General features: G+C 35.6%; 1 protein-coding gene across 7 annotated transcripts in view; it reads right to left on the bottom strand.

The window, feature by feature from the left end:
- Window positions 1-19,462, bottom strand: part of TDRD3 (tudor domain containing 3) — a 160,732-nt gene that overhangs the window by 105,653 nt on the left and 35,617 nt on the right. Inside the window, exon 2 of one of the 7 annotated variants that reach the window (XM_042977739.1) lies at window positions 1,750-1,875. The exons of the other annotated variants lie outside the window; for them this stretch is intronic. The gene's annotated coding sequence lies outside the window, so the exon portion shown is untranslated. The remainder of the gene's footprint in view (window positions 1-1,749; window positions 1,876-19,462) is intronic. 7 annotated transcript variants of the gene reach the window in all.

Genomic DNA, 19,462 nt, shown 5'->3' with positions numbered 1-19,462 from the left:
TCATAAAAGATCAGAGAACTAATACTAATAATTAAAGATTCAGAAACTGTTATCACAACAAAAATACCTAACTCTACATATATAAAAAAAGGGAAAGCCTAAGAAAAATTGTCAAGGCCAAAGCCATAAGGAGGTGAAAATTTGACTTGATACATGTGGAAGTCAAATATCATGTGATTTCTTTCAAATAATGCCTTTAAAAGGCCTCCTGAACGTAACAAATTCTAAAATGTGGCTGAGTCTCAGTTTCCATGTCTTACAAGTCTCCCTTACTCATCCTTCATATTTTGAAAAATCAAAGGATCTGAGCCTTACCACTATACTCCTATCAAGAAACAAGAGACCCATTCACAGGTCTTCCCAGTAACACCTTGGTGATCCTTGTATAAATACTGTACCATTTTCACTGAAGGACTGAATCTAAATTAACAGTAACCTGAGATTTACATATTAATCCTTTTGTTTTTGTAAACATTTAATACTCCAATATTATCCATGAATAAAACAAATAAAAAGGGATAAAGCAAATGATAAAAGTCAAATGCCCAAACTGGCTTCAAGATGCACCACAGTAACGCAGTTAACTGAAAGAACAAAACACAACATTCACCAGCCTTAATGTGGTCACTGGGAAAGAAAGGAAGGGAAAACCGGAGCAGGTGTGCTAGATCTGATCCCTGTGCACATCTGCAAGACGGACCTGGAGGGAAGGGAACTGTAATCAGTTCCCATGTACCATCTTTGAGCTGGCAAAACCCAAAGGCATAGACCTTAAAGAAGAAACAAACCCCAGAGAGTTCTTGTTTACTAAAACAGCAAACACATACTTTTTTCCATTCTAGTGGAGATTTTGGAACAGTAACATTATAGAATCACTCATTGCTGTACTGTACTAAAAATATATTGAAATACATTTTATTGACAAGCAAGGCACTAGAGGGCTAAATTTCTTCATGATACTCACAGAATAGACTAACATTTCTCACGAATTTTAACTTCAAATAATGCCATTTTAAGTCACAGTTTAATATGTGCTCATTTAAAAAAAAAAGATTTTAGAAACTGCTTCCTTCATTCACAAATAGAAGACATTAACATCCCATCTTACTCAGAGTCACTTAATTTGTAATCCTGAGCAACTCTTTTCACTTTAGAAGTAAAAGCTCCAAAATTAATTGTTATCCACCAATTTGGGGAAGAGGGGATTTCTTATTCCAAATATTGAATATATATTCAATAAGAAGGGTCACACAGCGTAAGTACTACTGCCAGAACCATCTTCATTTCATGTTCAGAACCCACTTGGGCATATAAAACAAACGTGCCCAAACTATAGTTCAAGAATCTCAATTGATAGAAAACTTTGATAAGACAAATATTATCATTTTAATCTCATTTATCTGATTGAGATAGTGGATCACCATCAATACCTCTTACTACCAGTGAGACAAAAGACAGTCAATTACCCTTTGATTCATTCCTCTGAAAGTGGGTAAAATCCTTGAGTCTAACTTATTCACTGGCTACACTGAAAATCTAATGAGGAGGACTGGGACAAGCCGAAGACTACATGACCCATCTAAAGGGGATAGCCTTAATTCGCATCCAGGTGACTGTCTGTAGGAGGACAGGTAAAGCAATTATTGTCAGATCTTCTCATTTTTAGCTTTTAGTTTTTTTTGTAAAGCAATATATAAGCCAAACAAAACAGAGTTCAGCCTGCAGGTGGAACACATACTTTGTACTTACTAATCATATTAGATTATTAAAATTATCTGCTTATTTGCTCGTGTATAGTTTCAAGTTGTCTGTCTTCCACATGCAAGTTTGTACCACAAGTGTCTCTCAAATGATGTAATATTCATGGCTGACTTCCTGTTCAAGCAGAAGAATAAAAGAACTTTCATTCAGATCACTTTGTAGGATTCTTAGAAAGCAATGCATATAATTATACATGTAATAAATATTCTTACCAGAGTTGTCTACATCAAAATAAAAAAGTGTCAAATCATTTAGCTTGGCCTAAACATTTTACTAACTAGACATATGGAACTCATCCTTACTTCAGATTTCCAGACTCCATATATTTTTTTAGGGAAGAGGAATGTTCTAATTAATTAGCCAGAAATACTAACAAGCAAACACTAAAGTTTTCTTCCCTTCCACCCATCTTCATCCACTGAAGCAATGAATGCCCATTCAAGTTTGAACTGAGACCTGAATTCCTAAAGTAATCAAAGACAGAATCAATTACTGCACATACAAATTAGGCTGATGACACAAGAAAATTCTTTCAAATGCCAATGAGAAAACTAAGAATGAAAACATTCTTCCCAAATGGATAAGAACTCAATCAAAAAATAACGGCACCTGGGTTGCTCAGTTGGTTAAGAGTCTGGCTCTTGATTTCAGCTCTGGTCATGATCTCACAGTTTGTGGGATCAAGCCCCACGTTGGGCTCTGTGCTGAGAGTACAGGACTTTCTTGGGATTCTCTCTCCCTCTCTCTCTTCCCCTACCCACTCATGCTCTTTCTCTATCTCTCAAAGTAAATGAATAAACTTAAAAAAAAAAAAGGACATATCTGAACACTGAATGGTATACAGCAGTCTTAACTGTCTCGCAATAAAACCCAAGTCAAATGGCCTTGTGTGGTTTTTATGGTCTTTGATCTATACATGATTATTTACTACCACACTGAGATTAGTGGCCCAAATATTTGTCTAAATATCAAAATGGGAATTTTAACAAATGAATTCCTGCTTAGACACAATAAAAATAAAGATAACTAACTTCCAATTAGCTAAGCCTATATGTGGAAAGAAGGGAATAAAACATGAAATAATTTTAAAAATCACTTATATTAGGGGCGCCTGGGTGGCGCAGTCGGTTAAGCGTCCGACTTCAGCCAGGTCACGATCTCGCGGTCCGTGAGTTTGAGCCCTGCGTCAGGCTCTGGGCTGATGGCTCGGAGCCTGGAGCCTGTTTCCGATTCTGTGTCTCCCTCTCTCTCTGCCCCTCCCCCGTTCATGCTCTGTCTCTCTCTGTCCCAAAAATAAATAAAAAAAAAACGTTGAAAAAAAAAAATTATAAAGAAAAAAAAAATCACTTATATTAAAAGGTATCTTCAGTCCTATCAAATATGGAAGTTAATAACCTACTGTAAACCTTCAAAACATTTAATATATATATGTGTATACACACACACACACATACACACACACACACACATACACACATTTGTAAGCTCTTCACCCAACATGGATGGGGCTTGAAATCATGACCCTAAGATCAAGAGTCACATGTTCTACCAACTGAGCCAGGCAGGCACTCTGTCAAAACATTTAAAAATACTTTTAAAAACTGTCCAAATAAATGTCTCTCTATCCTCTCTGCCTATCCTGTTTCCATCCCCATAGTGTAAGTGGATTGTAACACGCTTGCCAAAAAATTCAGTTTTTGCTATTATATCCCAGAGACACTGAAATAACTTGCTAATTCCCTCCTCTAGGAAGGAGAAAATGGCTTACAAGTCCCTATTTATGAATACAATTTGGGAAAATATAATGCGGGCATACCTTGTTTTATTGTACTTTGCTATACTGTGCTTTGCAGATATTGTATTTTTTACAAATGGAAGGTCTGTGGCCACCCTGTGTCAAGCAAGTCTATCGGTGTCGTTTTTCCAACAGCATTTGTGCACTTCCTACCTGTGTGTCACACTTTGGGAATTCTCACAATATTTCAACTTTTTCACTGTTATCTTATTTTGTTATGGTGATCTGTGACCCGTGATCTCTAATGTTGCTATTGTAATTGTTTTGGGGTGCCATGAACCACATCCATGTAAGACAGTAAGCTTAATCGATAACTGTGTGTGTTCTGACTGTTCCACCCACCACTGCTCTCTCATCTCTCCTTTCTCAGGCCTTCCTATTCCCTTGAAATCAAGCCAATTGATAACCCCACGTTGACCTCTAAGTGTTAAGTGAAAGGAAGAGTCACACATCTCTCACTTTAAATCAAAAGCTAAAATGATTAAGCTTAGTGAGGAAGGCATGTCAAAAGCAGAGACAGGCTGAAAGCTGGGCCACTGCACCAGTTGCCAAGTTGTAAATGCAAGGAAACAGTTCTTAAAGGAAATTAAATGGGCTATTCCGGGGAACACACAAATGATAAGAAAGTGACACAGCCTTATTGCCAACACGGAGAAAGTTTTAATGGTTTTGATAGAAGACCAAACCAGGCACGACATTCCCTTAAGCCAAACCCTAATCCAGTCCAAAACAAGGCCCCAACTCTCTTCAGTCCTATGAAGGCTGAGAGAAGTAAGGAAGTCACAGAGTTAGTTTGAAGCTGGCAGGGATTGGTTCATGAGGTTTAAGGGAAGAAGCCACCTCCGTAACATAAAAGTGCAAGATGAAGCAGCGAGTGGGCAAGTAGAAGCTGCCACAAGTTCTCCAGAAGACCTAGCTGAGATCATTAATGCCAGTGGCTACACTAAACAACAGATTTTCAATGCAGATGAAACACCTTTCTATTAGAAGAAGATGCCATCTAGGACTTTCATAGCTAGAGAGGAGAAGTCAATGCCTAGCTTCAAAGGTTGAAAGGACAGGTTGACCCTTTTTTTACTGCCTAATGTAGCTGGTGATTTTAAGTTGAAGCCAACAATCATTTACCATTTTGCAAAACCTAGGCACCCTTAAGAATTACATTAAATCGGGGCACTTGGGTGGCTCAGTCGGTTAAGCATCGACTTCAGCTCAGGTCATGATATTGCAGTTTGTGAGTTCGAGCCCTGCGTCAGGCTCTGTGCTGTCAGCTTGGACAGTGAGCCTGAAGCCCGCTTCAGATTGTGTCTCTCTCTCTGCCCCTTCCCTGCTTGTTCTCTGTCTCTCTCAAAAATAAATAAATATTAAAAATTAAGAAAAAAAGAATTACATTAAAAATTAAGAAAAAAAGAATTACATTAAATCTATTCTACCTGTGCTCTATAAATAAAACAATAAAGCCTGGACTACAGCACATCTCTTTACAACATGGTTTACTGAATATTTTAAGCCCAACATTGAAACTTACTGCTCAGTTACAAAGCTTCCTTTCAAATTAATTATTGCTCATTGACAATGCACCAGGTCACCCAAGATCTCTGATGGAGATGTACAAGATTAATGTTGTTTTCATGCCTGCTAACACAACATCCATTCTGTGTCCATTCTGCAGTCAAGGAGTAATTTAGATTTTGAAGTTTGTTATTTAAGAAATACATTTTTAAAAAAAGGAAAAGAAATACATTTTGAAAAGCTATAGCTGCCATAGATAGTGATTCCTCTGATGGATCTGGGCAAACTAAACTAAAGACCTTCTGGAAAGAATTCACCATTCCAGATGCCGTTAAGAATATTCTTTTTTTTTAATTTTTTAATTGTTTTTATTTATTTTTGAGACAGAGAGAGACAGAGCATGAGCAGGGGAGGGGCAGAGAGAGAGGGAGACACAGAATCCAAAGCAGGCTCCAGGCTCTGAGCTGTCAGCACAGAGCCCGACGCGGGGCTCGAACTCACGGACTGTGAGATCATGACCTGAGCTGAAATCGGACACTTAACTGACTGAGCTACCCAGGTGCCCCAAGAATATTCCTGATTCATAGGACAAGTCACAATAGCAACATTCACAAGCATTTGGAAGAGGTTGATTCCAACGCTCATCGGTGACTTTGAGGGGTTCAAGGTTTCAGTGGAAGAAGTAACTGTACATGTCGTGGAAATAACAAGAGAGCTACAATTAGAAGTGGAGCCTGAAGATGGGACTGAACCGCTGCCATCTCATGATAAAAACTTAAACAGATCAGGAGTTGGTTCTTATGGATGAGCAAACAAGTGGTTTCTTGAGATGGAATTTGTTCCTGGTGAAGATACTGTGAAGATTATTAAAATAAAGGACTTAGAATATTACATAAACTTAGTTGATAAAGCAGCCGCAGGCTTAAGAGTACTGACTCCAATTTTGAAGGGAGTTCTGCTGTGGGTAAAATGCTATCAAACAGCATCACGTGCTACAGAGAAATTGTTCATGATAGGAAGTCAAGTGATGAGGAAAAATTCATTGATGTCTCATTTTTAACAATTGCCATAGCCACCCCAATCTTCAGCAACCAGAGCTTGATCAGTCAGCAGCCATCAACATCTAGGCAAGACCCTCCACCAGCAAAAAGATCACAACTTGCTGAAGGTCAGGTGACAGCATTTGTTAGCAATAAAGTATTTTTAAGTTATGCACATTGTTTTGGACATAATGTTACTGTACATTTAATAGACTATAGGGAAGACATAACTTCTATATGCACTGGGAAACCAAAACATTAGTTTGACTGGCTTTGTGGCGGTATTCCTCTTCCTGCAGTGATACCAAACGCACAATATCTCTGAGGCATGCCTGTGTTTAACCACACTGAGTAGCAAGATTAGTAAAATACCAAGGGCTAACAAAAATTGGTACAAAATTTGCTTTAGATCCCTTGGTACAGATGGAATCAATATATTCATTACAGTTTATAGATACATTATGGGTAAAAAAATCACTGAAAACAATACAAATTGATATGCCAGCAGTTAAGCTGAATGAACCCATGGGATTCTATGCCCAAATTGCTATTAAGCACAGAGAATAAGAGGAGCAAAACACTAGTAAAGATAATTCAGAAGAGAACGTACTATGACACACAAAAGATAAAAATGAAAAAAGAGGTCTTCTATTTCATTTCCATTAACAACCAAGTATCTCTTCTATCACTATAATTTCCTTTCCTTCTTTAGGTAACATGGACACCTACTATGTCAAAATAAATACCAGCGAATTCTTGGAATCTTTATTCCAACAATTAAAATAAGGACCTGAATCAACATTAGCTCGAAATTTAATTTTCTCTATGGTTTATGTATGAATGGATCAGATGAAAAAAGTTATGTATTACTTAAAGTACCACTAAAGTACAATCACTTACTTTTGATCTTAATATAGTAAACTATTTTTAATATAAAACTTATTTTATTCAGAAGTAAACTATTTTTTTAAAAGTGTTTAGTTTTATGATTTCTTTACAAACACAAATGTACACCATTTCCATTAAGCTAACCTATGACATTAATTTTTTTCCACAAGTACATGCTTACACACACTCACTACATCTCAGAAAATCTATTTAATTTCTTTCACACTAACTTTTCAAATTTTTATATTATTCAAATAGAAACACCAAAGCAGAGATCATCATAAAAACCTTACCATTTTAAATGTAACCATTTCAGAAAATTAACCTGCATAAACAGGATGAATGTGCAAAAACTAAGAAAAAAATAGATACGTGAAGCATTACAAAAAGCCTTGATATACATCATGATTAATACCCATACTACTCAAGCATTTCAGTGGCCAGACAAAAATTTTTTGACCCAACATTAAACATTGGACAATAGAAATTAGAAAAAGTTATAAAGGAAAATCTTTTGTAAAGTTATTATACCTAATTTAAAAGATTTGAAAGTGTTTAAGTTCTGAAACCTACATTTGTTTTTGCGAAGCACTCCCTTTAAAATACTGAAGATTTATTAGTGAATTCTGAAGATGTACTACTTGAAAACACCACTAGATGACAACCTTGCTTCACAAAGGAAAATATCATCCTATTGCTGAAAGGTATGACTCCAAAGATGTACTACCTTTAAAATAAAAGTTTTGGCATTTGCAGGTTTTTGGTTTTTTTTTTTTTTTAATGTTTATTCATTTTTGAGAGACAGAGAGAGACAGAGTAGGGAGGGGCAGAAAGAGAGGGAGACACAGAATCCGAAGCAGGCTCCAGGCTCTGAGCTGCCAGCACAGAGCATGATGCAGGGCTTGAACTCATGATCCATGAGATCATGACCTGAGTCAAAGTCGGACACTTAACTGACTGAGCCTACCTGGGCACCCTGGCATTTGCTGGCTTGTAAGGGGTAGGAGAGATATCAAAGAAAATAAAATAGACTATTATAATTTTAGAATTTGTGTTTGCTCTAAAGATCACTCAGGATTTAAAAACAAACTTATTTATTAGTATTTGAGAGAGATCTCATAAGAAAAAAAATTAAAGAGTATCAAAAGATAATTTATCCTATGTTCATTCTTTGGAAATAGAGACTTATGAAAAATATACATAAATTATTAGAGAATAATGCTTTTTTGCTGTAGAGTAGTTACAAAGAATAACTATGTTATTTCGGTAGTTGCTTTTCTCCGACATTAAAATAAATAAGCACGGCAATTTTAAGATAATAACCATAAGAAGATAGTTGACAATAAATTATAAACTTCTATTTTTTAAAACCCATTTTTAGATATTAAAATATTTTCCCCATACATAAACCAACCTATGATGATGATTAACCCTGGAATGCTTATTTGGTATAAAAAAGTTATAACAGCTGAGCAAGTAAATTTTATAAGTAATTCTTGTGAAATCCCATAATTGATATATTACAAAGAATAGTGGCAATGGGAACCTCACCATGTTATTATTCATTTTTGCTAACCAGACCTTCACATAAATTTAAAAGTATAAAATGAATCCTGGATATTTTTACTTTCATCGGAGGTTATAATTTATATCCTTCATCTAATTCAACATTTTCATATTTTAATTCAGAAGCAGAACTGAAGTTATGTTTCAGTAACTCATATTTTAAAATGTAAGAGCATTTGATATTTCTGTCATCTTTTCCTCAGCCCAAAGGTGACAGCTATAAAACTACATATCAGGTGGAAAGCCTCGCTTTAGGCCCGATGCCCTGTGCGTGGACTGCTACAATAGAGCATCAGTATCTGTGGAGTTCATGCCGAGGACCTCCCAGGATTAACTCCAGGAGACTGCACATTCGGTTAAGTCTGTATAAGAAAGGTTGTTTAAAAATGTAAGATACCACAGCAAAAACTAGCAGGCATTTTTATGAAAAGCCTGGAGAGACTGCCATCCGATCTGTGCTGTTTAGTAAGGCAGAACTACACGTACATCTCAGCCTCACCCTGTAATACATGTGGAATCCCGGCCAATTGAATCTTTCTGCACCTCAGTTTCTACCCCCAAGGAATAAATGAAAATGGAGATAATGCTGAAAATGTTGATTTACAGAGTTGTTTTCAAGAATAAGAGAAAGAACTAGCAAATGCTTGGTATAAAGTAGATGCTAAGTAAATAATACTTCTTTTTCCTTCTTAAACACTATACTCTTGGTGTTTGTTCTGGAAAATATTTTCAAAACATGACATTCAAAGATGCCCTCTGGGTTCTTAGAAGAAAAAGAATGAGAATTGCTAAACAATAAAGGGAATTTCCTCAAAGGCTACAACTAATAGTCAAGGTGTGTATGTTTCTTTATAGGAAGCCTGAACTCCATATTTCTAACATATTACTGACAAAGAGTTCATTGAGAATAGAAGGAAACTGTTAGGAAGATGGAAAATTTTTATTATTTAATTTGTTGATATCTTCCAATTTTGCATATATGAATAAATATATATAGTTTGTAACAAAAAAATAACTCACTCCATGAGACTGTGCAACTTGTTTCTGCCCCAAACAGAATTTCCAATGCAAAATAAATACATTGCCATCATTTTTGCCCAATCTGCCATTTACGTCAAAATATAAAACAATGATGTCAAGAAATATCTGGTGAGTAATAAACTTAAAATTCTATTGTACAGAGAGTTATAATTATAATAACTAATCTTAAAATTAGACACTTTATCATTTGCTTATAATTTATTTAAACTAATACCATTTACTTAAAACTTTAAACAAAAATCTACTTCAATTGTCGTAGGCAATTATGGCAAATACCTATTTGTAATATATGTAATCATATTTTTACCATCTTTTAGTATAACATTTCTCCATAAATTAAAGTGAAATGACAATGAAAGAGGTCTAAAGTAAAAGAGTGTTCACTTAAATATGCAACCAACTTAATTAAATATTAAACAAGTAAGTGACTTATTTGCCCAAACAGTGAAACAGCCCCCATACACACAAACACACACACAAATATATGTGTGTATGTATGTATGTGTGTGTGTGTGTATATATATATATATATATATATATATATATATATATTAGTCAATAAATATGCATTCTAATTTTCATTTTTTTAATGTATCTTACACACAAAATGCCTTGTGTTGATCAAATTTTTGAAACTGAAAAGCTGTAATACAAAGTGTTAATTTTTAGCTTGGAAGACATCATTTAAATATATTCTCATATCTCTTTGTAGTGGGCTAAATGGTGGTGCCCAAATGTCCTAATCTCTCAGACCTGTAAATATGTGCCTTTATTGGAAAAATGGTCTTAACGGATAAGTGAAGGATCTTGAGATGATTATCTACGAGGGCCCTAAATCCAATGACAAGAAAACTTGAGGAGAAAGGCAGAGGGAGTTCAGAAGCAGATACACAGAGGGAAGAGACACAAAGAGGAGGAGAAGGCCGTGAGACAATGGAGGCAGACACTGGAGTGAGGAGGTCTTAAACCAAGGATTGCCAATAATCCCCATAAGCAAGGAGAGTCAAAGAACTGATTTGGCCTCCAGAACTGCTTGAGAGCATAATTCTGCTGTTTTAAGCCACACAGTTTGTGGCAATTTGTTACAGCAGCCACAGCAAACTAATACACTTATTATAAATTTAAGCAATTATGTGGGAAGTACTAGTTAAATTCAGTAAGAATACATTTTTGAAAAATAATCCTTTAGATTAGAATCTACAAAGAAGCATATATTCTATTCAAATTAAATGCCTTCATTAGCTATTCCTGATTAATTCCTTGTGTGAACTTGATTGACTTTTTAAGTCTATAAAAATAATAAAATACAAACTGTAGAGAGGTATAATAAAAAGTTAAAAGTGGTCCTCCCCTAATTCTTCTAAAAAATAAACACTATTAACAATCTTAGGTATATATATCCCTGTAATATACATACACATAAATAAGAGTGGAATTTAGAAGAAAATATTTGTTTGCTTATAAAAACAGAATCATTTTATACAAAAGTTTTGGCAGTAAATCTTTGTATTTAAGAATATATCATGGCCAACTTCCATTTTAAGCATATGGATTTCCCCATTTCATCTTTTTCAATAGACCAAACTAGTCCCTTCCACATAGGGGCTATACCATACTTTAACTATTCAGGCTATTACTAACTTTATATTAACAATACTTCCTTGGGGCTCCTGGGTGGCTCAGTCGGTTAAGTGTCTGACTTCAGCTCAGGTCATGATGAGTTCAAGCCCCACATCAGGCTCTGTGCTGATAGCTCAGAGCCTGGAACCTGTTTTGGATTCTCTGTCTCCCTCTCTCTCTGCCCCTCCCCCTCTCATGCTCTGTCACTCTCAAATATAAGTAAACATTAAAAAAAAAAATTAAAAAAAACCACAACACTTCCTTGAGTATCTTTGTAGACATGCAACAGAGGACAAATATTAATATTTTACTCAAGATATTTCTAAAAGTGGTGCTGCTGTGTCATATGTATTAGAACAGAAGAAAAGAACTTTAAGCTCTAAAATTATGATTGTGCTTTTGGAAATAGTTAAATGTTTCAATAAAAATGATTATTTATAAATAATTTCTAATTTTAAGAAATCTTACTTGATGAACAAATATCCCCAGAGAGCTTTACAATTAACAAGGCACTTTCAATGACTGAATAAGAATTTAGATAAATGACATGATCCCTCCCTATGCTCTCTCAGACTCTTGAGTTCAAGTTGACATATTTGACTCCTGGGATTTCCATACCTATCAGGGGTGTGTGTGTGTGTGTGTGTGTGTGTGTGCGCGCGCGCACACGCTTGCGTGTGCTGTTAGTGCCATTTAAAAAGACAGGAATCAGGGGCATCTGTGCTCAGTCGGTTAAGCGTCCAACTCTTGATTTTGGCCCAGGTCATGCATCGGGCTCGGTGCTGACAGTGTGGAGCCTGCTTAGGACTCTCTCTCTCTTTCTCTCTCTCTCTCTGTCTCTCTCTCTGTCTCTCTCTCTCATCTCTCTCTGCCCCTCCCCTGCTCATGTGCTATCTCACAAAATGAACTTAAAAAGAAAAAAAAGACAGGGATCAATATATGATCTCTAAAGTACCAGTTCTAGGTATGATGGAGTAAGAACCTATTGGCAGTATGACACCCTCAGCCCCCTGCAAGAAAAAGCTGAAAAAAAAAAAATACAAAAATCAACTAAAGCTACTACAAAGTGAGCAGAAAATACTGGGAAATGCATGCTCACTTGGATGTGGAAGACAGGGAGCTACAAGCACCTTATGGTCTTTGGTGCTTTAAGCCCAGGTCAGAGTGCAGTTCATTGGCAGTCCAGAAGCAAGTGTGCACAAGGACATATCAACAATCTTTCTGCTCTGGGGAACAGAAAAAGGAAGTAAGGAAACCAGGAGCACTGAAGGGTGTGGGGGAATCAGGCAAGAGACAAACCCAGAGAGGGGATCTGTAGGCTCTGTCTACCCACCTCTCTGACAACCTCTGAACAACCAATGTGCAGAAAAGACTCATGGCAAACCAGCTCAAGACAAAAGATTTGAACGACAAATGGAATTGCTGCACATATGAAGAGTCTTCAGTTCATGCCCAGCCAAAAAAAAAAAAAAAAAAAAAAATGCCATCTACAACTTAGGAAACCATATCATCAGTAAAAAGCAACGGAACCAAAATCTCCACCACTTAACAACCCATAATACCCAGAAAACAATCCAAAATTACCCAACATACAAAGAACCAAGGAACGAAAAAATAAAACACATTCTCTAGAAAAAAATAAAATTTATCAAATTTGATCCCAAGATGAACCAAATGTTGGAACTAAAATATAAGAACATTAAAATAAATGTTATAACTATTCTCAATTAAGAAAAAATGCTTTCAATGCAGAGAGATGATGTTTCAGCAGAGACAGAAACAATTAAAGAATCAAGTTAAAGTTCTAGAATGGAAAACTATTTGTGAAATAAAATGGAATTAACAGCACGATAAGCACAGTGGAAAAAGTTAAGTGAATTATAAGACAGATGCTGCAACATGTCTAGATTTTACATAAAGTAGTACATTATTAACAATAAATGCAGTATGAAAAGTTAAGGATATCATATACTATACTCCTTAGGAAAACCACTATAAAAATAATGCAAAAGAGAAATGATAGTACACAAAAGTGTGTACGTGACTGTTTAAAGCATCATTATTTATAACAGCAAAAACTATAGGATCCCAAAAGTCCATCAACTGATGAATGGACTTTATTAAAATTGTAACATACTTATACCACTATGAAAATAAACAAAATAAAAATACACATAATGGCATGACTGAATCTCAAAAACATGATCTCAAGTGAAAGAAAGCAACATACAAAAGACTACACGGTGTGATTCCATTTAGATGAAATTTTAGAAAAAGCAAAATTATTGACAGAAAGCAGATCAGAGTGTGCTCAGAGTTGGGGTGAGGGAGGGTATCAAATACAAAGGAGCTGAAAGGTGAAAAATCCATTTACACAACTGCATATATTAAAATTCCATCAAACTGCACTCTTAAAATTGGCAAGTTTAATTGCATGTAAACAATATCTTAGTAAACATAAAAAAGGAAAGACATAGAAGAGAGGAACCAGAATTTCAGATAAGTTTGCTAATTTATTAATGATACACAGAAAGTAGCAACACTAGCAAAACAAAAGCCTTTGAATCCTTAGTCCAGTCTTTACAATAACCAGAGCTGCCTCACAGCTTTTTTGTTATTGAAAATAATGATAAATACATTCAAAATATAAAACTTAGCAAGATATGAGCCTAAAATTAAATACAAACAGAAATAAATGATCTATATGTTAATTAATACTGTAACCACACCAAAATAAACTAACCAAGTAAACAAGAAATTAAACATTTAAATTAAACATTAGAAACTCTAAACAAATCTTGAATTCTAGTAGGTTCCTTTTTCAAGTGATGTAGCAACTCTAAAACTACTCTGAACAAATGAGAAAATATACTGATGATGTTAGGAAGTCAGGGTTCTCACTGTTGGAGAAGGGAGATACAAATATAGATGGTAGACGGCTAGAAATAAACCTCTGGTGTTGTACTAGAAATAGAAGTTTCAGGATAAACTCATGATTTTATACTTATATATCAATGTATTCATTCTCATGTGTGTGGATTGTCCCGAAACAGCACGTGTCATGTAATAGTTACATCTTCATTAATTTCATCACGAAAAAAGCCTTGATATGACTCTTAATTTTAAAAGGGCAGTAAAGCATTTTTTATAATATCTGACATATAAAAATCAGGAACTACTACAGATTATAAAATCTGAACATTTATAAGACAAGGCCATCATCTTTTCCAGTAAAAACATGCTTCCCACTTTAAAGATGTGCACATGAAAAAGATGATATTTAATCATATAATAGTAACAAATAACTAAATATGTACATTTCTATTAAACACATGTTAATAATAATCCTAAAATGAATAAAAGTCAAACTGGCAACAGGTAAGGGTATTTGGGGAAGTATTATTTTAAAAACATGTCTATACAAAAAACTGTACATTGACAAAATTGTATTTTGTGAATCTATTTTTTTAACTTCCCTAATTTAGAAAATATGAAACCCATATTTTGGCAGTACATTCATCCTGCAGGTAATGTTAAATAAAGACTCAAAACTTGTTATTTTATCTGTCAAAAAGCCTGAAACTTCATTGCCAATGAATATAGACACAAATATAGTTTCTAGTGTGTGTAACAGCACTCATGTAAATCAGGTTACAGAAATTAGGTTACAAGAATTTGGACTTTTACAGGACCAAAAACACTAACAAAACTTTTTTAAAGTTTCTTTAGAGCTAATTCAGTCTCCTGAATTATTTTTTTCCTTCCCTCAGCAAAATTTTTATTTGGGACTTATTTGGCACTACAAATAATACAAAGGTAAAAGCTCAGACCCATCTTGAATAAGTCTATGGTCCAGGGAAGCGTGGGTGGCTTAGTCAGTTAAGCATCTGACTCTTGATTTTGGCTTAGGTCATGATCTCACAGTTTGTGAGTTCCAGCCCCATATTGGGCTCTTCTGCACTGACAGCGCAGAGCCTGCTTGAGATTCTCTCTCTCTCTCTCTCTCTCTCTCTCTCTCTCTCTCTGCCTCTCCCCCACTCATTTTCTCCTTCTCTCTCTCTCTCTCTCTCTCAAAAAAAAAAAAAAAAAAAAGAACAGTCCATGGTCCAGTGAACTGGTAGACATGAAAACAAAAAGCTATAATAAAAAGAAACAAAACTGTTCCAATGTACCTGGTATGAGTAAGATGAATGAGGAAGTTAAGTTTGCATGGAAAGATCAGCGTAGGCTCTTAGGAGAAAGTGGTATCATCAACTGAGATTAGAAAGAACACAACTAATTATCAGTCATTTCTGTGAATGGTAAACCTTGCATGAGTGCAAAAAAGATCAGAGTTTCTGCCTATCTTGCAGGAAAGATAAGATAGGCAAATTATAGTAGTCAAAAGTATGTTCTATATGCAAACTGTAGCATCAGTAATACATTCCACAATCGTGAGGTTAAACTGGCATACAGCATCATAAAGTCTGTGATAAGTAAATAAGATATTATTTGTTAATTTTATACCTTTCTCAACTCACAGTTTTCTTATTTGACAAAGATGAAATTTCTTACATCATCTACCTTAATAAAAGAAGATCTCAGGGCACCTGGGTGGCTCAGTCGGTTAGGCATCTGACTTCAGCTCAGGTCATGATCTCATGGTTCATGGGTTCAAGCCCTGCATCAGGCTCTGGGCTCACAGCTTGCTCAGAGCCTGGAGCCTGCTTTGGATTCTGTGTCTCCTTCTTTCTCTGTCCCTCCCCACTCACAGTCTATCTCTCTCTGCCTCTCAAAAATAAATAAATGTAAAAAAAAAAAAAAAAAATTAAAAAAAAAAAAAGATCTCACTTATAATTGAGCCATGTTAATACAATTCTAAGGCAATTGATTATTGTTCTACAAAATCCAGTGGATCACCATTTGCCAAAACAACCAATCTCAAGACCAAATAAGTCTGGCTATTTACCATATTGCCTTTTAAGAAAGTCACAAGAGAAGCTAACCTAAAATAGTAAATGATTTGAAAAGTCCTGCAATCAACAACCTGTTTGCTTTTCTATTTTTTTTAAATACAGAATTAATTAGATGAGGGAACCTAACTTTGCCATTTAACATCCTCAGAACATCCATACACACAAACACACACACACACACACACACACACACACACGAATGTTTTTTTTTTTTGAGTAGACTTCATGCCCAGCGTAGAGCCCAATGAATTCACGACCCTGAAACCAAGACCTAAGCTGAGATCAAGAGTCAGACGCTTAACCAACTGAGCCACCAAGGTGCCCCAGAACATACTTTATATTAACATATTAGTATGAGGATTTAACACTATTTGTAAGTAACCCTAAAAGTCTCAACATAGTAACGTGTAGTTCTGCTCAGTCACAAATTTGAAGCACATCTGCTGAATGGCTGCTTTACAGGAATGAGTCACAGAAGAATTCTGCCAACCACCACATATCCATGTCTGAGGGCAACTTTTCAGTACTCTACAGTGGTATTCACAAGGAATCAGGCCATATCCTTCACCAATACCAGGGGTACACTGTAATCCTTGTAACACATGGAGAACATATTATAGCACCATAGCTATTTTCTTGTATTATAAAATGAAAATATTAAGTAACACAGTGTATAAGTTAGGCCAATGAAACTCGGGATGCTTTACATTAATATATAACAGCAGCTAACACTATTTAGTATGTGTTATGTGCTTACACCGTTCTAAGTGCTTTGTGTATATGAACTTATTGAGGCCCCACAACAATTCTATGAGGTATATACTAGCATTATTCATTTTACAGATAAGGAACCTCAAATACAAAGAGCTTGGTGAAACTTGCTCATGGACACATAGCTTACAAATAGAGCTGGCATACTAATCCCAGGAGTCTGGCCCCAGTTTATACTCTGAGTACCCACACTAAACCCAGAGTAAAAAAATGTCAAAGTTCAAAACCTGTGTGACCTGAGATAAGGAACCCACACTACTGTGCCTCAGGTTAATCACATATAAACTAAGAGAATTAGAAGAGATCATCTTTAATGTCCCATCTAGGTCTGAGTCATTAAAGACTTCTAAAGCCAAAATATACCTTCTTCAGCTTCCGACAACTATAGTTCCACCTTTCCAGGCCTGCTGCTCCTTTCCCTCTGGTTCTTCCACCATCTCTCTGAAAGGACCTCATCATGCCACAGCAAAACTTGAATTTTCACGTTCAGGATAATATTGTGAAAAGCCTTGCTTTTGCAAAAAAAAAAAAAAAAAAAAAAAGGTACTTTCCTCAGACCTCTTCTTTTTCTAACTCTCATGTGGATCAGCTAGGAATGTTTTTGACTGCATACAATAGAAAATCAGACTGGGGGAACAATATTAAAGTCTGAGACACTGACTAGGAAGCTACTACATCAATCCAAATCAGAGATGAAGATAGCGTAGAACAGGGCAGTGACAAGGAGGGTATAGATAACCAGAAAGAGGCAAGAGGCATTTAGAGATGAAATTCTATAGTAGTAGCTGGTGAGTCAGGGGAAATAAGGAAAGTGAGGATGGATGGTTAGAGTTAAGAGTGAGAAGCAGTTTTGGGGGAAAGATGATGAATTCAGTTTGGGGCAGGTTGGCTCTGATGTGTCTGCCAGACAGCCAAATGGACATGCCTTGCGGGCAGCAGATGTTAAAAGAGTTGTCTGAGCTGCAGATAAACAGAAGAATAAGAGGAAGGGGGAAATGGTAGAGGAGAAAACTGGCTGACATTTTCTTACTCCCTCTGTCCGTACTGGATGGCATACACTCGAACCGTGGCAGCCAGGTGTTTGCCATATAAAACAAACAAACAAACAAGTAAAAAGACAAGACAAGACAAGACAAGACAAGACAAGACAAGACAAGACAAGACAAGACAAAAGAAAGGAAAGGAAAGGAAAGGAAAGGAAAGGAAAGGAAAGGAAAGGAAAGGAAAGGAAAGAGAAAGAAACATATAATAGAAGGTTTTTCTTTAAAGAAGCCAGAGTCTCTTTGGGAAGAACTAAGATAGCAAGTACAGACACTGAGTACCAGGGAATAAACAAGTTCATCCCATTTTAGCATTTATAGGTCCTAAACTGAGTTATTAAGTAATCCACTTTGTCACTCCAGAGCAAAGCCTTTCAGAAAGAGTTCCTCCCAGGTATACAGTTTTTCTCCTGGCTCATTTTAAAGTAAGAACTAATAACCACATACCAAAGATAAATGGGAAAAGTCTATAACATGAAACAGAGACCAAGAACTACGAACAGAAAAAAATGGCACTAGAGGAAACAGAAATAATTCAGAAGAGGAAAGGATCTCTGATTACTTCCCTTAGAGTCAAAAGATCAAAGAAGAACAAAACACCATGAAACATATTAAAGCATCCATAAAAGAAGACTCCATAAAAGAGCAGAGTGTTATAAAAAAATATTTTAAAAAGGGGAATTCCTAGAAATTAAAATATTTATCAAAATTAAAAACCCAAAAGCAAGTTTGGAAAATGTCTAGGAAGTCTCTCAGGAAGTAAAACAAAAAAATACAAGAGAAAAAAGTAAAAGAACTACTGACTTGTTCACTTTCAAACAGTTAATTTTAAGCTTTGTAAAGTGTACCTCGAGAAAAATTATTTTTTTAAAAGGAGAAATAATTAGCTAACATAACTTAAAGTCAAAGGTTAACTCTTTCAAGTGTCAGGCATGACTGGATGGTGGGCTGTAGATTACCATTCTGAAAAGCTGACAGTCTCCAAGAAAGAATAATGTAAAACTAAAGCTCCAGGATGCAGAGCACTCAAAGAAAAAAAAAAAAAAAAAAAAAGGAAAAATAGAGAGAGAGCACTTGTTTCAAAACCATGATTTTAAAAGTTAAAAATTTTAAATATATTTCCCACAACCCAACCATCCCACTCTAGGTAAGCAATCTTGATAAAAATCTGAAACACAAGTACAAAGAGATGCAGCATATAAGGGTGCTTCACAACACTTTTATAAGAAGAAGCATGAAAATCAGAAATGACCTAAATTGTCAATCTGTATGGGAAGGAATAAAAAAACCATGATATGCAGTACATTCACACAGTTTACTACTACATAGCAATTAAAAACAAACTATATTGACTCACTTAAGAAATGTGTATTGAGGCCCAGCCATATGCCAGATACTGTTCTAGGTGCTGGGGATTCCACAATGAGCAAGACAAAGTCTTTGCCTTCGGGGAGCTTACAAATAGATGTTTGTATA

This window comes from Panthera tigris, chromosome A1, assembly GCF_018350195.1.
Source record: "Panthera tigris isolate Pti1 chromosome A1, P.tigris_Pti1_mat1.1, whole genome shotgun sequence".
Lineage (NCBI taxonomy): Eukaryota > Metazoa > Chordata > Mammalia > Carnivora > Felidae > Panthera > Panthera tigris.
The sequence above is the reverse complement of the archived record's forward strand: the minus strand, read 5'-3'. Positions and strand labels throughout refer to the sequence as shown.